The sequence below is a fragment of the Diadema setosum genome, chromosome 8 (genome assembly GCF_964275005.1).
Source record: "Diadema setosum chromosome 8, eeDiaSeto1, whole genome shotgun sequence".
Classification (NCBI taxonomy): Eukaryota; Metazoa; Echinodermata; class Echinoidea; order Diadematoida; family Diadematidae; genus Diadema; species Diadema setosum.
The window spans coordinates 27,198,938-27,223,731 of NC_092692.1; the positions used below are offsets into that span (position 1 = coordinate 27,198,938).

The window sequence follows — 24,794 nt, forward strand, 5'->3', positions numbered from 1 at the left end:
GCTAATGGCCGCTGTTTATCTAGGAAGGAGAGACGATTGTTTTATGCACCAGTTGATCCACTAGACTGGCATCTGAATTTTTTTGCCTTGTTACGTCCGCAGTTTCTCATCCGAGACACGCATTTTTCTTTTCTTTTCACACGGCAGTTTGCGATACACTTAAATACAGAAAGAAGAAGTAATTACCTCTTGCGGGATTAATGCATTGCTTCGCATCAACAGATTGCAATGATTGAGATGGGCTTCGCAGACAGTTTGAACGTAGTTGACTAATGCCTGACAGAAACTCAGGAAGAACTGATGAAGTCAGACATGACATTTGTTCCTTAATCTTTTTTTTCTCTCAACCCACTTGCTCCGCTCCGCACGATTGCGAAAATGTGAGGGTAATAGCTTTGACGATGCTCACTTTTAGGTACATTTGAACCTCTCGTATCCGGACAAGTCGGGACCGGGGCTCATCCGGATAAGGGATTTGGCCGGATATGGGAGACTCAATGCTTTATACACGTACATATACATACACATGTACTGATGTAGCGAATTGTAGTACCACATGTAGTAACGTGTATACTGCAACCTTTCGTTGTAACATTTGGGGATGTTTGGGGATGTTAAAATGTCTGAAGGTAAGCAATTTGGAAGGAAATTTGATGAAATGTATGTTAATCATGTTACGAAGCAATATGTAATTCATGTATGTTTGTGTAGGAGTTCTCAAGGAGTTAGGAATCCCCCTTTCCTCCCGTAATTATTAAAACAAAAATCACGGCGAGATTGCGTCCGTATAATAGAGAGATCCGGATAAAGGGAGGCCGGATAAGAGAGGTTCAACTGTATGTACAACTGTGCCCCATTCCCTGCATATGGTTAAAGGGAAGGTGTGATTTCACGTACAGACAGAATGGTATGCACGACTCGGTTCACTTGCTCAATAACTTCCATCGAAATGAGAGTATCTCATTGACATCCAAATTAGGAAGGACCAGAAATTCAATCTCCTTCCATTAATGAAAGTGCAATGATACGAAAAAAAAAAAAATAAAAGAACAGCAAAATCTTGAAAATCAAATATTTCTTATTGTGGTGGCATGGGCAAATGTCAGAGGTGATAGGAGGGTGAAAAACATTGATTTAATGGACAGAGCAGTCTGGGCCACCTCGCAAAGGCGATGGATTTACTTCATAAAGAGCGGATAATTACACCATAAATCGTGGCTGAGGGCAGCAGAGCCAACCAATTTGTGTTATATCAAGTTATGCTGCTCTCTCACTGTGGGCAGTTTTATGTCATGTACTCAGACAGTGTTTTAACAGTAATTGCTCCTCTGGACACACACATACATGAATACGCACTCTCAACCACTCCCCCCCCCCCCCACCCCCATCCCATCCCCACCCCGCGTCTTTTTCTTCCCCCTCCATCTCTCCGTCTCTATCACTCTGTCTTGCTTTCTCTCTCCCCCTTTTCTTCTTTTTCTGTCCCACACATTCATTTCTCATATCATCATCATGGCAATACTGACATTCCTTCCAATTTCTCAACTTTTCTTCATTTTTTTTTGAAGGTCTAACAGCTCAAAAAGAAACACTTTCCAACCACTACCCCTTTACCACACATACACACCAAATGTCAATTCTGGGTACTGTGAATGAAGGGTTGGTTGTGCTCGATGTGCGTAATGACAGGAAATAGGTCTGCCGCTAAATGGCACCGTGCCGGCTCATGGAGTACAATTATCTCCTAGGCTTTGAAGCCGAAATGGGCATGACCCCATGTTAGCCCAACAGACGGAGCGCAGGGATTCGTGGCATCTATATACAAAAAACAAAAACAAAACAAGAACAACCAAATCCCTTCAGAATACTCATCCATGTTGAATGAAAGTACCATTCCGAGCTACAAATTGCTTACATTTGTGTGTTCTGGGAAAACAACCGGTATGACGTATCAGAAAATTTCACAAATGACGCATTACCATTAACCTCAAATAGGAAAGGCCACTTGCTCCCAGTCGACTCATTTGGTGAGGGAGCACTTTTTGGACCAGAAAAAAAAACATATATCCAACTAAAATCAGCATCTCTTTCATCAAGGTGCTACATAACTTTTCTCTTTTTCTTTTGCCACTTGCATGGTCAGGCAAGCAGATTTTCAAATTGTTGCTAAACACTTGCTCAAACATGAACTTTACTTGTCCAAATAGAAAGTCCAAAAATACAAGAAAATGATATGGGAAATCACTTATAAGTTACGGGCTTTATAAAACATGATCATATGAATCAACAGCACATGTTGATTTACATACTTGAATACACTGGAGTATAAACAAACTTTGTTCGACTGAGTGCTGGTGTTGTATTGTATTGGGGTTTCTTCACTTAGCATTGGAAAATTACTGATATGAAATTAAAGTGCATTGCATCACTAAACAGTTGTTATCTTTTGGCCTCTGTATGGTTAACTTCATGGGTTTATGAGGGGTGGGGGGAGTGAAAAAAAGGGTGGCTTCAAAAAAGTTTGAACCAAACTACTGAAATGAGGTTTCTGGGATATCGCATTGAAAACTCTTGCATGTAGAACACCTGAGAAGTCTTTGTACAAAGCATCTGATGAAATGATGTAATTGTGGAAACCCATTTCATGCAGTCCTCATGCTTTGGGGATGTAAAATAATTGCTTATGAACTCATTGCATAATATTTTTCCTCCATCGTTCACAGGTAAGTTACGATGTAAAAGAGCACTCACGAATGCAGACGATGCAATGTTCGTAGCATGTCTGTTGCAAGTTGATGCGATTCACAATTCATACATACTCAAGAATTCAAGCAATGCCTTGTTAGATAGAGGACTTAAGACAGTTGAAGATGCCTCTCTCTATCCCAATAAAAAAAAAGGAAACCCTGAATTTCGATAAACAGAATTAATTTTAATCCCTCTGGCATTACCATAAATCCGCCTTCTTTTCAATTCATCTGCATGAGCATACTTTCGATATTTTTACCTTTTCATCAGAAAATGACTAAGGAAAGTTCGACGACACGACAGACCAGGGCCCCATTTCACAGAACTCGTTATCAATAACAAGTTATGATAGTTGTTATAAGCTACTGAAATCCTTGTGTCTGATTGGCTGAGAGCAATTTTGTCATTGAAATGTGGAAGTTGTTACTGATAATAAGTTTCATGAAATGGGACCCAGAGTGTATTAACTCGTGAGGTTGTCGTGTCCTAGAAAAACATCTTTTCCACAACAGTGCAATGTGGCTGCGACGTTTCCAGTAATAACGTCATTACATTTTTTTAAGGGGATGGCAGTAAATGCCATCAAGGCAATGATCCACAGTATGTAATGGGAGACGAGATAGGTAGCCCTGATTCAGCTTTGAATAAGTTTCTTAGGAGTACTTTTACTCTCTCTTATTCCTTCCCATCTCTCCCTCTCTCTTCCCAAATCTTTCTTTATCATTTTTGCTCTTCGTAAATCAGAAAATGTCCACATTGGGAGGGATTTACAAATACCCCCCCCCCAAAAAGAAAAAAAATAATAATAATAAATAAATAAAAATACACAAAAATAATGAGCAATCATTGGAAATAGGTCATTTCATCATTTTTGACAGCAAACAATTTCTTCCGGATAAACCAGTAAAAATAAAAAATCATGAATCCCTTATAAATGTCATTAAAAAAAAAATGCATCAAATGCTGATAACCAGGAAATTTCAAATATTGAAATGGAATATCTTAAAATTATAAATACCTTCCTGTCTGAGTAAAAAATAAAAAAGAAAAAAAAAATTTTCAGCTTGAAACTTTTGGTTACAATGATATAAGTTACTCGGGAGTTTTGAGATTGACCAGCTGCTTTGAAATGGATTAACTTCCGCACACTTGATCACATTTCAACTCCAAAGCTGTCTCCCTTGTCACTTTGAAAGCATGACATCAAATAGCAGGCGTGGGACTGAATTTAACAAAGTAAAAAGGAGAGATTCTGATTCTGATCCTGATTTTATTTCTGAATTGCTTTTTCATGCATAAATGAAGTACAAAGTCAATTGAACAAACAAATTGAGCACAGTATAAATTGATGGTTATTTTATTAGCAGCTTTCCTGCCAGCAAGGAACTTTAAGGCATAGCACACTAAAGATGGGGTGATAATTTATAGATGAACTAGATTTATAAATGAATGAGTTATAGACAGTCATCTACGAGAATTGTCAATGAAGGACCAGGTGGGGATAAATCTTTCTGAACACAACATCAGCATTCACACCATGTTAAGTTACTATAAAAGTGGATATTTTCGCTTGGGTAATTTTTTTGCGCTCGGTCGGGTAAGATAAGTTTGGAATGTCTTTGATTGTACGGAATCAAGACAGCAACTACTGGAACATATGGCAAGCAAAAATATTTGCATGCTTTTATTTTCACGCAAGTTTCTGGTTGCACAAAATGCACGAAAATTTCCACTTTACAGTAGCGTTCATTCAGACGTAATATCAGCTGAAGCCTTGTGAAAAAAAATGTATTCCTCATGACAGACAAATGAAAGAAAGAAATAAAGAACATGAATGATGTGGGTAGACTGTCAAAATGTGGGGTTTTGATTTTTCTTGTCATTTCATTGCCTTTCCCACTTTCATTACTCCCATGTATCTCTGTTCTGTGCTGAATCAACACACTTCAAAATGACAAGAAATACAACTCACATTCAGCTTTACAAAAAAAAAGAAAAAGACCTACTCAAAAGCAAGCAGGACTGAAAAAACAAAAATAAATATGTAGAGACATTCAGTCGAACCTCGATCTCTTGCCACAGGGATCCAAACAGTACAAATGTCTCCTTGTTTCTGGATCTAAATTGGATGTCTTTGCATACCTTGTTGCAAGCAGTTTCTCGCTGAAATGTTCGTGACAAAAAAAAAAGGAGATTAACATTTAAGCTGACCCAGGGGAGTCATAAGCACTTCACACTTTGCAACGAAAAACTTGCAAATCACACAATTCACTCCACTGCATCTCCTCTTTACGAGAGCGATGCGATGGAATTAAAGATGAACTGTGCTTCACCGCAACATGTAATGGCAAATAATTATTCAGCAGTGCTTCACTATCCTCTATAGCAAATTGGTCGTTTATCATCGTGACTGGAACATGGTTGAAATCAGAAGTACCTGGTGCTTTGAATTCATCACTGAACTGTCAAGCTTCAAAATGTGGCTGGAATACACAATGACATGACTAGCCTCAGCGATGATGTATTTTTCCTTTCAAGGATCAAAGTTTGCGCGCCAAGTTTCACATCTGACTCATTTTACACATGTACGATGCGCCAAATGTTACTTATGTTTTCTTTTGTTCTTTAATAGTTTCTCAAGACTTACAAGGAGATGAATTGTTTAAAAGAGAGCACTAGAGGGCAGCAGATGCAGGTGCAGTGTATCAAGTTACCTCCTCCCCCACAGACCTGGTGATGTGTAATCAAAGTAGCGCCACTACCACAGCAAATCTCTGGCAATGTGTAATTTGACGCATCCAAGTCTGGAACGCTCGGGATCAATATGGCACACAGGTGATTCCCTCGGGGTTAAACAGAGAGTCAACAGACAAACAAGACTATTAGGATTAAATTCTCTCGTGCCCCCGATGTCATCGCTTGCTGGTCCCAAAAAGAATCTGAGCTGCCCAACTCTTTGAACAGTATGCAGTGAGTCGTCGTGCATTTGAAGTTGCATAATGATTCAGTCATTAAAACTAGCAATCAATCATTAGTCTTTCTCTTTTGAAGTTAGATAGGTAGGTAGATAGATAGATAGATAGATAAATAAATAGATAGATAGAGAGATAGATAGGTAGATAGATAGATAGAAAGATAGAAAGATAGATAGATAGATAGATGGATAGATAGATAGATAGATAGATAGATAGAGAGCAAGAGAGATGTCTTTATTAAAACTGGTCTTTGGCTTGGAGCGATTGAGAGTGCAGACAGGATGAATGGTGTCTATAGACCACAACAGACTTCTTGGCAGCAAGCCTGTGGGTAAATAGTGAATGGCATCGGGAAGGGGGGGAAATTGGAAATTTGACACGTTGTGGAATGGGGAATGAAACAGAACATACTGTAAGGACAGAAGTGGAGACAGAGGGGTTGAGAGAGAAAAAAAAAAGAGAAGAGAGAAGGTAAGGGAGAACTACATTTTTGTAGAAAGAAAAGTGAACAGAAATAATAAAGAATCAAAGTCTAAACATATTCAATCACGGAAGAACAGAACAACTAAACTCATTTCTGTAGGTAGAATCGTTGAGTTCACCCATGAGAGTTACTCATAGGAAAGGAAAATCTAACTCATCTTCATTGCCTCTTCTTTGTATCTTTTTTATGAAATCCCCTAAATATCTAATCTATTTCTACACAAGGAATCATGCATGGGAATCATGAGAATGACAGTACCACCAAACGAGTAATTACTAGAACTTTTGCAAACACTACCTTGTATCAGAGTTGAGTGAGGTTTAGATAGTCATATTTCTCGCCTGTTAGTTCACATCTTCAGTAGATAGTTTGAGTTGTCCATGCAAGCCGGGTGCCAGGGGGGGGGGGGGTTGGGTTGAGAGAGAATGTTAACCAAGAGATCTATAACTCAATCACACACCTATGCACTGAATGTTCATATCAGTGCCATCATTCTTCTACACCTCTCTCTTGTTTTGTGTGTGTCCATACTGGATCCCTTCTCACACAGAATTCCCTTCTACACCAACACCCCTCTTGTCTCTGAATTGCCTGTAGTAGGCACTGCCCGGTTGAAGGAAAACTGTTATAATTTCCTCTTGTAAATGTTTATTGCATTTTAATTTTTGATAAACAAGTGAAAACATAGCATGGACTTCACAGCAGAGAGGAAAAAGAAACACTACATCTGTGGGGTGATATTAGTACATCAGTATTTCTCATAGATTCCATCTCGAACGTTTGTTTTACTTTTCAGTTTTGGTTAAGGTACATATTTGCACGCTGTATCACATTATACATCTGTTACCCTGTAAATATGCCACAAAATTCCAAGCACCTATCTTTGCTTTAAAATCTTGTGAAATGTCCAATGAATCATAGCAGGTTTTTTAAGTAAACCAGGTATCATGACTCAAAAGTGTTTTATTTTTTATAGTTTCTTCTGAAGTACTGTCAAAGCATGATATATACATCTCTATTTTCTTGTTCCTTTGACCTGGATGTACTGAATGCTCACTATTTCTTCTTGACATCTTTTTCCCCGGTGAACTGACATTTGGCCGCAGACTTGTTGGTGTTTTTTTTTTTTTCACCAGCTAAAATGCAGTGTTCCCCAGCTGCATGCAAATATGACCCAAACTGGCTTTATATATATACCACAGCGCTGCTATTTCGACACTTGATCAATTGCCCAAACGACCTCTGGATTTTAGGACCCCTTTTCGGTCATTTGATGGATAAGTGGGCCAATGGCTTTTAGGAGGAGGTGGGCGGATTCTTATCTCTTCATTCACCTCTGCCTCTTCCTAAGACTTCTTCTTCTTCTTCTTTTTCTTCTTCTTCTCTCTCTCTCTCTCTCTTTCCCTATGTGTTATCTCTCTCTCACCACAGCTCTTATCTATCAAGAATACAGAAAAATGATAAATATCTAGATAGATAGATAGATAGATAGATACAGTCAAATCTCTCCCATTTTCATGTCTCATATCTCTTTTATCTTTATATATCTCTTAATGACTCTTATATCACTCTTTCTTCAGCAGTTTTGCAAGAGGTAGAGAAAAGGTTCTTGATTCTTCTCTTACCTCTTCCTCTCTCTCAATCTATTATCTATTTATCTATCTATCTATCTCTATCCATCTATCCATCTATCTATCTATCTATCCTGCTATCTATCTCTATCCATCCATCTATCTATATATCTATCCTGCTATCTATCTCTATCCATCCATCTATCTATCTATCTCTATCTATCTATCTATCTATCCTGCTATCTATCTCTATCCATCCATCTATCTATATATCTATTATCTATCTCTATCTATCTATCTATCTTTCTATCTATCTATCTCTATCTATCTATCTATCTATATCTATCTATCTATCTATCTATCCATCTGTCTATCTATCTACATATCTCTATTGTTGTACATCTCTTTCAGTCTTTACCTTCTTCTCTATGTACAGTTATATTCATCTATCTTTCTGTCTCCCATCTCTCTCTCTCCCTTTCCTCCTCTCTCAATTCTTCCTCTCCCACCTATCTCTTTTTCTCTCACAAAATCTCTTTCTCTCTATCTTCCCCCTCATGCTCAATGTTAGGAAGCCACTCAGACACTGTAATGATTCATACAGCAAGGATTTGATGGCCATGGAATTCTAACACGCATCTGTTTTCATATATATGTAGAAGCCCCCTCAGTTCTGAGTCTACAGTGAGATAGAGTCAGTAAATGGCCCATTTGGAAGGGACTACATCGTCTGTAAATCATATCCACATAAACATCATCCTCCTTGTTTTGAAAACACTTTTCAGAGTTTGATTTGAACTAAAACATGCATATTTTGTGCTAAATAGGCTTTAACTTTACACTTTACTTTTTTTTTTCATTTGTAGGTTTCAACAGAGTTTTTGTTTTTCTTGTCAGGGTTCCTGCAATCAAAATGTGCATTGACCTCTATTGATGTCTTTTAATCTATACCTAATGCAATAACTAAATACTTCATGAAAATATGCATCATATATATATTTCATATATATTTTTTTATACTTTTTTCTGCACCCTATTAAGCCCCACCTTTGAAAAAAAAAATCCTCCAGATCATCTTAATTCATATCCCGGCTGTGAGATAATCTCCCTGTAACACTCCCTGTAAGAGCTGAACAATAGACACAATATTATCTTAATATGGGCCTTACCATTCATTGCTATTATCACAATATGTGCATTTGTTCACAGCAGCATTGCATGTTCTATTTTATGCAAATGTTTTTGACAAATTTTTGCCTTGCATCTCACAAGCCAGGCACAGCATTGTCAAGACGACATCTAAAAATTCCTCTTCCTCTGCTCCTTCCCCCCCCCCCCATCAACTAGTGGGTCAAAACACATCAAAACAAGCTAGCTGGGGGAAAAAAAATTAGGCCAATACTTGAGAACTTCTCATTCCGTTAGACAGGCCACTGGTAACAATAATACCCCCTCGACCTGCGGTGCGCGCCTGTTCGGTTGACCATGAACACGTGTTCGGGTGAAATGCCTGCCCGCGATATTCCCTTGCAGACAGGCACCGGGGTCAATTATTGATTATTTCCTCCATCAACTGTCGGGCGACTCTGAAAAGCAGACAAGTTTCTATTCCCCCCCAATCCCCCCAACCCCCTCCCCTCCACCCCCATCCCCCACCGTCCGGGGGTTCTGCCCTCATTTGTAGCAGAGCTGCAGTACAGCAAATCTTGTTAACCTTTTAAAGATTGGAGAGCTCTTTTCTACAATCTCTAGCCTCAGAATAGAAGGGAAATACCACTGCTAGATGGGAAATAGCACTGGATTAGGCAAATGCCACATGTTTAGATTGTACTGCCCTCTGGTTTCGCCGCACAAACTGACATCCTGGAGTTTCAGTTATGCTGCTGAGCCAACACGGGACTTGCATTCCCTGCAAGATAACATTGTTCAATCTCGTATAGTGTAATGTTACTTTAAAGGGGAAATCCAGTCCAAATATAAGTTAGTCTAATAAAAAAAGGGTAAAATTTTACGAGTTCAACGGTAAAATATTTGACTGAAATCACATGAAAAATAGGGAAGTTATGACATTTTGAAGTTTTGCTAATTTCTGCAAACAGTTCTTGTAAAGTGGATATGAATATGCAAATGAGTAAGCTAGCCATGTCATAACCTCACAATTTTCCATTGATCAGGTACAAAAAAAAATGACGAAAATTCAATGTTTCTGTCATTGAAGTCTGAAACATGATGTTCTTTCTGGTTGAATAGCTTCAGAATAGTGATCAGTTAGATATACCAGAATTTGAGCCTTCGGCATAACTGCGTTTGCATGAAAAACAGGAAATTTCAACACTTTATGTACAGCCGATATGGCAAGTTGTGGGGGGATGACATGCTCACTTTGCCATTTGCATATTCATATTGACTGTTCAAGAACTGTTTCCTGAAAAATTAGCGAAACTTCAAACTGTCATAACTTCCGTATTTTTCACCCGATTTCCATCAAAATTTTACCACTGAACTCGTAATATTTTACTCTTTCTTATCAGACTAACTTATATTTAGACTGGATTTTCTTCCCTTTAAGAGTGAGAGTGATCATTTTAGGCCATGATGAATCCAATTCTACTTGAGATATCGAAAGATCCTCTGCTGCAATGAGAAGGCTGAAAGTTTTTAACCCTATCTATGCCCAAGCACTTCACTTACAAATTGACAAGCTTTTTCACTAGCATTTTGGCTAATTTCCCCTCTGAAAAAAACACACAAAGACAATGACCTTACTGTAAATTAGACAGTCCACTCAGACAGAAATATTGCATCAGTCTGATGGAATGGCAAGAGTGATTCAGTAGCGATTGGGGTACGACACATTCTCTATTCCTTGACAGTTAATTATACAACATCTGCATCATCTGATGAAGAAAACACTCCACTGGATGTGCAATGTGCTTCCCCTATTAAGAAAAACCCACAACAAAATAAAAATAACAAAAAGAAGAAAAGCAGAGTAAAGATAATAGGTACACATTTAAATATCTATAGGGACATCGTTTGACCTTTTTCTGTTGCTGTTTTTTTCAAAGGGAGGATATGAGTACAAGGTAATATCAAAAAGACAACTACAATAATACATGAATCACACTTTTTTCACTTTTTTTGTTGCTGTCTTTTTGTTCTTTTTCCCCTTTTCACAGCCCCCTCCATCCCACCCCAAGCCATAATTCTTTAAAAACCACTTGCCTGTAAATTCACTGATCATATTTCCTCTTTCCGGCACTCCACTACATTTGTATTTGCATTTTCATTTTCACACCCACTTATAAATTTGCAGCAACCAATATCTCTAAATATTCAATACCAATTCTTAAACATTGTTTATACCACATACCTTATATACTAGCACGCTTGATCATGCTGTTTTTTTTTTCTTTAATAAAAACGTCAGCATAGTGTAAAATCAGAGAACTGCAGGAAAAAGCCATGCATGAATAAAGAATCAGTGGAGTGGAGCAGGATAGAAATAATAACCTGTTCTTTGCAGCATTTTCAATGTCACAACTTTGGGTAGAGAGGCATGGCGAGGGCACGCATATTCATGCGCATCTGGGTTTGAACAAGGAAATGATTGGATTTATCAAATCATCCGGGGCTAGAATTCGATATTCAAGTATGCATCCCTGCTGATAAAAAGTAGGCGGACAGACGTGATATGCCTAATACGTGGTACATCACTTCTCATAAACTTGGAAATCACATACTCAGTAGAGGAACACTACAGAAAATGAGATTTCTTTGAGACCTCAAAAGTCAGTGTTATACAAGCTGATCAAAAATGTGAAATACACAGTCAGTAAAAACAAACAAACAATACAAAACAAAAACTTGGCAAAAATTGTCAATTCATTACAATCATCTTTTCAGTGATCTACACTGTAGTTATAATCTAGCCTCTCCCCCGCCCTAATCAACTGGATTGTTCTATACATATTCACAAGGGAATAACAAGATGCTAAATATAATTTTGTGCACAGGATATGTTACATGATTTAGAGGACATGGCCAGAGTAAACAGTGAGTGAATAACATGTGACAAGCTCATTGTAACACCACCACCTGAAAAGACCAGAAAAATCATCTTACCACTTACCTAATACCTAAGATTGCTACTGCCAACTTACAATGTAGAAAGGGGGGAGGTTAGAGACACACAGACTCACAAACAAACAGAAAACTAACACACAGTGAGTCAGAGCAGGCAAGAGTCACTAGGGGTGTGACAGACACTTAGACACAGACAGGTAAACAAAAAGAGACAGACAGACAGACAACAGACAGACAAACATGAAGCTAATACACAGTGAGTCAGAGCAGGCAAGAGTCACTAGGGGTGTGACAGACACTTACAATGTGTAGACACAGACAGGTAAACAAAAAGAGACAGACAGACAGACAACAGACAGACAAACAGGAAGCTAATACACAGTGAGTCAGAGCAGGCAAGAGTCACTAGGGGTGTGACAGACACTTACAATGTGTAGACACAGACAGGTAAACAAAAAGAGACAGACAGACAGACAGACAGACAGACAGACAACAGACAGACAAATAGGAAGCTAATACACAGTGAGACAGAGCAGGCAAGAGTCACTAGGGGTGTGACAGATACTTAGACACAGACAGGTAAACAAAAACAGACAGACAAACAGACAAACGGACAAACAAGGAAAGTGACAAGCACTAAAACAGACTTGGGCAGAAAGAGAGAGGGAGACATTTAGGGAGTAACAGATGCAGAAGTGCTCGGTCAAAGTGGAGGAAAAATATTTGAAAGAAAAAAAAACTTTTGAGAGAAAGAGAAAGTGAATAGCTGCAACAGAGAGAGCGAGAGGAAGATACAAAAAGATGGGCAAATTAATGAACAAACGAGATGACACTTTCTGAGAAATACTCAGAGAGGGAGAGGGAGAGGGAGAGGGAAGGTCAAAAAGGCTATGTCAGTGAGAGTGAAAACAAACTTTGAAGAGAGAGGAGAAGAGATTGAGGAGAAGCAGATCCAAAAATAAAAATAAAAGAACTGCGAGAGAAAAAGGAAGATGGGGAATATGGAAGTGACTGAGCTGATGAGAGAAAGAAAGCAAGATAGATATGTGGATGGATAGATGGATAGATAGATAGATAGAAAGAGAAGGAGACGGAACGCAATTAGATAAATGATGCTTTCTAATTCCACTAATGATCACACACACAAAGTCAAGCTCCGAGGAGCCGAGCGCCCGGCATGTGTAGTGGTTAGAAGAGAGACGAACCCCGCTCCCGTAATTGTTTAATTTGCTTGGATGTGCGCCTTGTAGCTCACCCGGCGCTCGAGCTTCGCGTCCGGATGTGGGAGATTGGGAAAAGTGGAGGCCTACTTAGGCCCTGATTTGGACAAGACATGGGCGAAAAGCTAAGGAGAGCTGAAGAGCTAAAGCAAGGCTTCATTTCACGTGAATGAAATACCCAAACATCGATAATGCAATGTATATATTTCGTATGTAGTACTGATACTCATATCAAGGATTACCCCTCCCCATTATTTCATTTTTTTTTTTTTTTTTTACTTAATGGGTATATTGAAGAAAAAGGACAAGTTGTGGGTTTGGTTGATTTTTATTATTCAAATTTCCAATGCAAATATTGGAACATTATCTTTCAAGAAATAACAACAACAAAAAAAAGGCTTTTCAAAAAGTCAAAGCTGTCTTGTGAACTCAAGAAAATAAACCCTGCAAAGTGTCCGTATCCCCATCCCTTTTACAGGCTTAATAAAATACATTTTCCAGAGCAGTATGGAATTTTGAAAAAAAGTCTTATAATGCATAGATAAAATTCACAAAAAATCCCACCAACTTACGGAATATACAATACATTCAATTTCTGGTCATATTCTTATTTCAATATACTGTGCAACCTTATCTACTTAATAACAACATCACTAGAAATCCTGATTGAAAACTTTGATGTAGGGATTGAAAAAAAGTTTTTTCTTTTTCTTCTAAATCCAGATGTCAGCTTCAACCATGAGACTTTGTAGGTGAACTGTAAAAGGGTTTACAAAAAAGTCATATACAGAAATTCAGACAAAACCTAACAGTGACGTACCTCAATTGGAATCATATTACAGAAAAGAAATGTAAAATAATGCAGTTCTATTTGCCTGAGACCTTGGCTGCTACAAACTGCAAGCACAGCCCTTTTTTTTTCTATTTGATTTTTGCTGGCAAATGTGATAAGCAGCGGAAATTGTTGACATGACGCACTAAAGGCCAAAACATGCAGTGTAAAATGAAAGAATAAGAACTTTATTGCATTGCAACAGAGGAGCATTCACGCATTCGGTGCCCTGGAAGACCAAGTCATTAATACTTTCTACCGAGGCAGGAAGCTATGTGTAAATGACGACCGACAGGTTTGGACAGAGCAATAATTCATGAAAAATAAAATTTATCAAATTCACCACGCCTCCACGGCTTGGCATTGCTGCGTGAGATGTCATTAAAATGACGGGCAGGGTTTGTATTTGATTTCACTTTCAGCTGAAAACAAAGCAAACAAGGTGTCCATATTCTATCTCTTTTCATACATTACTATTCATGACACCAAGTCAGGCAGGCACGGGCATATTGGGAAACACAAATTCTATTTCATTTCAAAACCACGTCAACTGTCGATATGATTTTTGGCTGACAGCACAGGTCTGTGTGCCAAAGCAAACAGCCTTCTGATATGACGACAACTTTTTTTCGTTTTACATCACCACAGCAGTCCTACTGGTCATTAATTTAAAGTTTTTATCAACCAGTGACAACAATGGTATTGAGTATGCAAAACACAGAAAACTATATCAATAACAATATTCATACTGTCATCATAGAGTGATGATAGCAAAATATGGAAATTCACCCAAAAAAAAAAAAATTGTCATGACACAACAATAAGAAAGTGATCATAAAAACTTATGATCATCATAATCATAATAGTAATGAGAAATGCCTCTTGCATGGGTGTATGATCAATACATACAGATTCAAGATGAGTTTAACTTTACATTGATAAGGCCTAAACTAAACTTTTGTTTGTCGTTGGTTAGAATACTTTCACACTTTAAGCTTTTACATTTTTATCACTTCCTTTAAGAGCACTTTAAAAAAAGACACTTTACAGACAGCTCCAACCAACTGACCCTTTAACGTTCACAACAGTTTTCATGGTCCACACATGTAAACACACACATATACAGAAACACACACAAACATGCATACATTATACACACAACCTGTAATTATGCACAAATTAATCAGCATCTATAGAGTAAAATCTTTACAGAGTTCTGAGGCATTGCATCAAAGGGCCTAGGTGCCCCCATTTGGATGCTGCCCCAATAAACTCTCCCAATGGAATTTGGAGTCAGGATGTAGCATTTTAAGCAGAAATCTACACAAACACTGTACACCAGCCTGAATACCAATGAGTTGACATCAGCACAAGATTTCGGCCTGTGGTGTGCCTGTACAACATGCTCAAAATGCTGCTATGGACATTTACATGTATGTATTTGTTGTTGTTGTTGTTATTTCGTCTGTCTTTACTGGCCCTGGCTTTTAATCTTTCCCCTCTTAGCCTCAACCCTGGACATGACAATAAATCAAACTTGAGAGTCCTTGAAGTAAGCCTATCATTTGCATAGTTGGCATTCTCTACTGTAAGTTTCCCTTCCAGACCTTCCATTTATTCATCAATTTTCCTGTGTTTTTTTTTTTCCACAGGAGATTCATTTCATGGGATTTTAGACAACATGGCGCGCATAGACTTGTAGCAGGGACATAAAAATGAAATATGCACTTTTGCACCACTGCAGTGTTGAATTGATATGAAAGAAGCAGACAACCAAACATATCATTTTGTCAAAGCAATGAGCAGCTCATTATCCAAGAATACTAAGGCCATTTGGGTCATGAAGATGTATGACAACTATTGCCTAATTTATACCTGCACACCAATAAGACCCACTGCTACCCCAAATTGTAGATGTAAATATATGCTGTAAGAGTTCTAGCTATCAGGAGTGTCCCACCGGCAAAGGAAGATCCTTCTTTTATTTTTAATGGTCTTTATTCTACCTGATGACGCTTCGAAGCCAATTTACTATGAGCTCCTTCATTACTCTTGCCTTTGTATCGCCCCTTCTGGCCGCAGCGGCCGGGCACTCCGTCTTCTGTAAATGCCATTTTTTCGGCGATAACCGTGAATGCGCACAGCTGCCACGGGGGTTCGTTAAAACGAACCCAATTCATCACCGCGCCCGAGCCAACACGCAGGCTCCCCACTTAGTCAGACACCTCCATCATTAAGAACAGATCAGGAGACGGGATACATAGTGCAGGTACACAGACAGACAGACAGAGACAAGACATACACATAATATGGGCAGAGAGATATTTGTGACAGACAAACACTGACTGATAAGCAAACAGAGCCACATGACAGACATACAGCAACAGATATAGACATACCTACAGGTATCTGGAGATAGAGTTAGAAATGAAGGGTATAGAGATTGCAACCACCTACACTGTAGACTGTAGATGGATATGTAGCTAGGTGGTTAAATGGATTGATAAATGGCAAATTAGTTTGCATGAAAACATTTTTTGGTACACTTGTGCATATGGTATAAACACTGTATGTATGTATGTATGTATGTATGTATGTATGTATGTATGTATGTACAATTGTATGTGTGTGCGGTATAAGTATTTATACTATATGTCTATATGCATAACGTACAGATGCACACGTGAGTGCATGTATATGTTTGAATGGGTGTGCAGAAGGATGAATAGGTGGACTTACAGGTACACAGAGGTAGACATACATCACTTGGTACACAGAAAAATATCTAGATGTGTGGAGTGAAGGGGGTTAAAGGGCTGACTAGCAAGACAGAGGAAGAATAAAAAAAAAAATCTCAAATTCTCTTCAAAAGAGGAATACTCTTACTTTTACTTGGATCTCCTATCAATCTGGTCTATACATGTATTGTAGGATTAATAACCTAAATAAGTTTGTTTGGTTTTTTTCTGTGGAAGTGGAGCAAAACTGACTCATGTGGTTGTTCTACATACCACATACACAAACATACACACACCCATCCACACACACACACACACACACACACACGTACACACACACAAAAAAAAACCCACACACACACACACACACACACACACACAACAATCTACAAACATGACACACTGTAAAATGGCTTATGTAATGAGAGGGGCGTTCCCGTACAGCAGCAAAGGCAACAGAGGGTGGGGGAAAAAAAAAGTCAGAAATTATCTAGGTAGTTCCACGATCAGCGGTAGAGTAGATTTTCAAGACAGATCATGGATCGTTCATTTCCAGAAGTAGAAACAAACAACGCTGTGCTCCACAGCGCTCCTTGTCTTTTTTTTTTTTCACGATTCAGACACATAGAGACACAGGCATTGCAATGCAGTTGTACCGTTGTCTTGTACCGCTTTCTTGTATTACTTCGAGAGTGAATAAGTGGGACATTGATTTATACGAATGAAAACAGGAGTTTTAGGGGAGATACTAAAGCATGGAGGGTAGTTCATCAGGACAGTGTCTCCGCTATCCCCCTCTCGTCCCCCCCCCCCACTACCTCCTTACCCCTGGTCATCTCATCACAAGTTCACTAGCTTACAATTGCAGGGATTGATTTGCTTGTTAAAGTGAATTTAGTACTCATTAGTATCTTCCCCGGTGACGTTGAACTCGAGTGCCATTCCTGATGTTTGCCTATATGTCAAAGGTCAGTGGTGCTTTTGCTTGTTCCCAACCACCCAGTTGAGATCCTTCACTTGTACTACCACCAAGAGTGGAATATTTTGAAAAAGTATATCGTAGGAGAGAAGAATGAGTACCAATGTTTTAGTTCTATATTTTCAACCACAGAACATGCCCCTTTCAGAATAGCCATTTCACATTCACGCTCTTTATGCCCATTTCATACTAGTCAGCTTCAAATTCAGGCCCTCTATGCCTGTTTCAGACTAGTCAGCTTCACATTCAGGCCCCTTCATACCTGTTTCAGACTGATCAACTTCACATTCAGGCCCCTTTATGTCACTTTCAGACTAGCAGCTTCACATTCAGGCCCTTTATGCCCCTTTCAGATGTGTCGTGCTTCATTTTAGCTCTGCATGACCCTTTCAGCTTAAGCAATTGCTTTGTATGTACTGTAATTTCCTCAGTCTGAAGTCTCTCTCTCTCTACTGAAATTGCAATGACACACCAATGACCACCAGTATCAAACCACTGTTGACTTGAGTCACCCCCTCACTCTCTGTTGATATTAGTGGGATTTATCTGATAGTTTAACATTGGTCTGGACAAGAGTCTGAAATTCCCTTTTGTTGAAATGCACAGTAGCTCAAATTCAGAAGGCCCTGGTGATAGACTTTATACAAGGTTTTATAATGACGAGGGGAATCTCCCGTTTTTGGGGATTTTTTTTTTTTATATAAACACGATACTGATCTATATTCATAAGGTGATACCGTCTTTGTGTCTGAAGAGCAGTTGGAGATATTCTTCAGTGCTAATCACTGCTCACATGCAGATTCTTTCTCACTAAATCACAGGGAATTTCTTGGGCAACTGAAAGGTAACAGACATGACTTGACAATTAGGCAGCTCTATCTCAAGAAATATACAATTTTGCATACTCTGTTGTACATTGCTATTGAAATAAAAGAAGAAACTCTCAAATATATGAAAGTTTGTAAAATTAGTCTGTCCAGATCTAGACACCTGTGAAGAAATACTACCATGCTCATAAACTCATAAACTCATTCCTATGATTCATTCTACCACTACTGTCTACATGAAAAATAAAAATGAGTTTGGTGAATTTTGTTACCAAGAGTTTTTCGTCTTTCACAAAGCACGTAACGATCATTTTTCAACTGAAATCCTATCGCAGTTGAAGTCTTTGCTCCGTGTCGGAGACGTAGTTGGCACGCAGCTGAGATATTTCACAGTGGAAATGCTGTCAAACAATGCCTTTAAGATGGTCTGCAAGATCTATTAATGAAAGTGACAGTTGAAGCGGTGCAGGGCCACTTCATATTAAATACAGAGAATCCTGTATCAAATTCATTACAGGACGCCAACCTGTCGAAAATCCCACGCTAAAGAGTGGGCCCCTGGAATCTGGCATTTTGCCAGGATACTTCAAGTCGACACACAAGGCCTTCAACATACTCACTTTTCTCATTTACATTCCAAATACTGGTTAACTCTATCTTTCTCTCTCCGTCCATCTATCCATCTACCTACCTATCGCTCTATCTATCTATCTATCCACCCCTATCTATCTATCTATCTATCTATCTATCTATCTATCTATCTATCAATCTATTTGTCTATCTATCTATCTATCTATCTATCTATCTATCTATCTATCTATCTATCTATCTCTATTTCCAAGCCAAACTAGCTTTAAATAGAAAGTGTACTAAGCAGCTCCACTACTGAAAAGTAAATAGTTGCCAGTTACATCAATTAGACGTGAGCAATAAACTCTAATAAACCTCAACCTCTAGATCTCGGCTGTGAAATCACATGGTGCTTGGAGACACTATAAAAGCAGATATTTCTGCATCCTGATGATTTCAACACATTTCATGCAACTTGATATCAGAGGAAAAATGATAAAACATGTATGTACATGAATTTTATACTGCCATTCGCAAAACTCATTTCATCAGACTAGGTATGAAAAATTAATCGCACAAATAGATCCATTTAATGGTAGCTCCTCGAATGTGACAAGTGACGATTCACTTACAGCTTTCTCATTTCCTGATTATGACATCCTATCAATATGTTAATGAAATGTCACAGACAAGATAAGCATACAGATCAAATTTCAACCGTCATATTCCCCGACATATCATCCTCCTCTCACATTTCTTCATCTGTTCTGAAATTTTCTGGCATAATTGTCTTCTAAATTATTCCACATCTGTCCCCTGAATTTTGTCAGTCCACAGGGTATTTGGACATTTTTATGGATCAGCCAGTAAGTAAAAAAGTTAACATTTTCCTCTTGTAACAACCTTTCTAGAGTTAAAGGTGAAATTCAGTCCCAAAATAAGTTAGTCTGATAAAAAAGAGTAAAATCTTACGAGTTCAAAGGTAAAAATTTGACTGAAATTGGACGAAAAATAAGGAAGTTAGGAAATTTTGAAGTTTTGCTAATTTCTGCAAAAGAGTTCTTTTACAGTGGATTTGAATATGCAAATGAGTGAGCTGACCATGTCGTAACCTCATAATTTTCCATTGATCGTGTACAAAAAAAAATGACAAAAATTCAATGTTTCTGTCATTGAAGTCTGAAACATGTTATTCCTGGTTGAATGATTTCAGAATAGTGATCAGTTAGATATATCAGGATTACAGCTTCGGGCATAATTGCGTTTAAATGAAAAACTGAAAATTTCAACATTTTATATACAAACTACATGGCAAGTTGTGAGGGAATGACATGCTCATTTTGCCATTTGCATATTCATATTGACCATTCAAGAACTGTTTACTCAAAAATTAGCAAAACTTCAAAATGTCATAACTTCCTTATTTTTCACCCGATTTTCATCAAACGTTTACCATTGAACTCGTAATATTTTACTCTTTCTTATCAAACTAACTTATGTTTGGACCGGATTTCCCCTTTAATGACGGGACACCCCAAATAAAAGGAAAATTGTGTGATACCAAAAATTTACCCTCATTGAATAAATGACATGATGGCTCTATTTGAACTGTGCATTCCATTTTGGCAAATCTTAACTTAATGTTTTCCTGCTCTTCAGCACAATCCCCAATACTCGGAAATTGTAACTACGAATAAAGAGAATGACCACACTATCCTTAAGACTGAAGACATGTATATCCCCCAGCAATGCTCCAGAGAGTGAAGAGAGATACATTTCTTGCATACCAAAGGCAAACTTTCTTGTACAACATATTCAAACTGGAAAAGCACTTTGAGAGCACAGACCTCTGCCACGCATCTCACTTCCACCCACACATGCATGCTGGAAATCTCCCAATTTCTCAATAGTGGGATTCACATGTACGCGAACTAGCAGGATACACATCTCAAGATATGGATTGCGATTGTTATCCTGCTATTTTGTATGTGTGAAAGCAGCTATAGCTAAAGAAGGCTTGTGTTTACATCATCAGCTTTCTGCTGCACGGCACCTTGAGCAGAGCACGCACTTTAGTGCGCATAAAAACCTGAAATACACAGAGCTTGAACTCCCTAGTTCATTGACCCTATCTGCCAAAAAAGATTGAAGAAATCCTTTTAAAAATTCACAAAAAATTCCTGGATCACTACCAAAATTCACTCATCTGTTCCTTGTGTCATGATCAACTTTTCCTGCAAGTTTCATCTACATCTGTTCACAACTTTTTGAGTTATTTTGCAAACAGACAAATAAACCAATGCTGACAAAAACATAACCTCCTTATAGCAGAGGTAATAATGTCCTTTCTTCTTATCAGGATTCCTGCACTGGTACCCACAACACAAGCCATTCTGTGCAAATTAGATTGCATCTAATGCTATATAAATTCGATTCCTTGCTTTCTATAATTTCTGCTCTGTTCCGTTCGTAGGCCACCAACTAGGGAAAGCAAGCTAGCAAAGAGAAAGAGCATTCACTGGCTAGGAAACTGAGCAAGAATCGAAGGCAGAGGAACGAACAAAGGAAAGGAAGGAGAAACAATGGAATCCGCACAACGTAATATATTTTGAGCCTGGATGCGTCTCCAGGCATTTCCTGGCACTGACAGCCAGAGAGGACGATAGTCACACGGAGCTGACAGAATACAAGATAAAAATATATATCATATATTCATACAATGCGCAGAAAAAATAATATTGACCTACTTTCTGTGTGAATCATTTATTTTTTTTTCATTTATTTATTTCCAGCAATAGGGTGAATAGCCCTTTCAGCACAGCTGATTTTCAAAGGGGTCCACTTGACATACATGTATATATAAAATTCATATAAAAAACAACAGCGATAAATACACATTTTAACTTGTATAACGTGGGTATAAAATCCATTGTAAAAAATGTCAAAATGTGACTTACAGTCGACTAATTGATAAATTCATCAAAATTATTTCAGTGGCAAGTAGAAAAAGATATACACACAATGACTCGCAGTCGACATGTTAATATCATATATTGAAATAATGGCAGTAATAGAAATAGCCGGACAAAAACGATAGAAATATGCTCAGAGAACTAAACTTAACACAACTAAATACCTAATCAAAATACTAATCAACGACAACAAAAACGTATTTGAGTGTGTGTGTGTATATTATTATGAAGAAGGGGATATTCAAAACCGGAAACTTGGAACCGGTGACCAAATAATAAATAAAACAATACTTTATATAAAAACAGATATTGAAAATATGAATACAAATATATCAAATTACAAATTTTTGATTGGTTTGACCAAAGAAAGTTTAAGTGACTCCATTCCCATGGAAGAGAGAGGGGGGGGGGGGAGGACTGTATGGATGTGAACAAAATACCAACTGGATCACCGAATGACTACTGTTTAAGTTGTTGTTTTTGCAAGGGTATGAGTTTTGCGAATTTCGGAAATCACTGTCGGACCGCAAATGTAACAACTTGCAAAAATTGTCACCATGCGCTAGGGTAGCAGTGATAACAACAGTAATGGTGGCATCAGTGTCAATTCGCGAAAGACAACATCTCGTGAAAAATCTCCAGCTTATGCAGGAATATTACAGGGAGAATGGCAGATGTATGGGGGAGTGGAAGTAAAGAGAAAGAAGTTAAGACAGTAAGGGAAAGAGAGAGAGAGAGATTGTGTGTGTGTGTGTGTGTGTGTGTGTGTGTGTGTGTGTGTGTGTGTGTGTGTGTGTGTGTGTTTGTGCATGTGTGTGCGTGGAGAGAGAGAAGGAGAGATTCAACAGAAGTTAAAGGGACAATAGAATCATGGAAGGGACAGAATTAAAGGGACAATAGCATAAGTCAGGTGGCCAAAGGAAGGCAATACAAACCTTCTTCTGACATTGTGCTGATGTGTGACTATGGTATCTTTATTCATACAGGGAAATAAACACTACTCCCATAATAATCTGCAACAAATATACAAATGGGGAATCACACATTGACACCCGACAACTGGCACTTAGCTTCGGGGGGGGGGGGGGGGGAGCTTGAAGATGGAGGTGATTTTGGGGTAGAAACAACCAAAAGATTTCTTGAGACCAACCTTGATTTGTCATAGACTTTGAATATGATTCTCACTTCAACTGTAGTGTTGTTTAATACATGCAAAATTACTCATCAATTTTACTACTACTTTGAAGTTTGACTTACAATTGGATTTACCTGAATTTTTTCCCATGTATTACTACATGAATATCATGATTAGAATACATAATTCAATGTAAAAGATGCCAGGTTAAAAAAAAAATGTAAACAATTTTAAAGGCAGCAGGCATAACCTCAGTAATTTGAAATCAATTGCAATTACAAAAACATAATAAACATAAAAGCACACTTCAGCACTTTCTTGAGGGTTTCCCATATTTCAAAGTGATATCTCGAAGTTACATGCTCTGGCGGGGCGGTTGCGGTTGTAACAAACATGCTACCTGACATTCATTCTTTCCTAGAACTGAAAAAAAAAATAATAATAATGTGCTCTTCTTTGGCTAATTCGAATCATCAAAGCACGCCCCCGAGGGCGGACATCGTTTGCACGAAGGAGAGCAGGAAGACGGGGGCTGAGAGTCTAATCTGGCCTCTCAAACAAGTTGTGGGTAATGCGAGCCAAATTGAGGATCACATGGAAGAAGTTGTGTTGCGCCCTCGAGGGCGAGAGAGAGAAAGAGAGAAGCAACGCAACATCACGTCGCGGCTAAGTAGATTAAGACATCCGTTACGCTCGGGCTTCCGACGGGAGTCACTGTGCGGTCAGATCCACCTTTTTTGTTTTGTTGTGCAACCTAAATACACCCACGCAGTAATATGTGTGTGGCATAGTCAGCAACAGCCGGATGCCTTGCTGAAAGTCCTGGCGATCGCTGGCAATATCTAATCTGCCACCTTCCAGTCTGTGTTGCTAAGAATTAATATGTTCTGCATAGAGTGGTTCTTGTATCTATAGAAGATACAATTTTGATGGAAAACTAAACGATTCATATCATGCATATCATGTCTACCTAATCAAAAGGAATGTACATCAAAGAGGTATGGAAAAAATACATATACATTTTTTTAACTCCCATGAAGAATTGCCTAAATTTTCTTATAGTTGCCATGGCTCTGTTAAGAAATTCTTGTAAAAAAAATAATTTTTGGTCCAATATGGTAAAAACTTTTAACTGATGAGAACAATACGACATTATTCTTCAACATTAACAAGGGTTACATCATTTTTTAAACAGATCGCCAAAGTAGAAAAAAACTACTGACTGCATCTGTCTATTAAACCAAAAAGGGCACCACCTCACACTCACAGCCGGCAATCAGCAGGCTGACGCACACAAAGGATGCTCCTACGCAAGTGCTTAGCGCAGTTATTGGTGCAGATAAATATCAGTGCGAAATCTATTCCTGGAGCAAACTACCCAAGTCATTGGTGTGATCCCTGATGGTGTACCCGATAAGACTCGGCCACTACACCATTAGACAGTGATTAAAGTCAGCTCTACACCCCCAGCATTTATAAGGTCAGCCAAGTCTAGGATGATCCTCCAAGGGGAGAAAAAGAGACAGAAACAGAGAGAGAGACAGACAGACATACAAACACACAAAAAAAGACACAGGAGACAAAGACAAATAATGACAGTGAAGAAAGGGACAAACGGCAACAGACTCTGAGAAACAGAGGCACAGAGACAAACAGA

General features: G+C 38.4%; 1 protein-coding gene across 1 annotated transcript in view; it reads right to left on the reverse strand.

Annotated features, from left to right (window-relative positions):
- The window catches only part of LOC140231646 (uncharacterized), a 110,002-nt gene that overhangs the window by 14,254 nt on the left and 70,954 nt on the right, over positions 1-24,794 (reverse strand). The window lies entirely within an intron of this gene.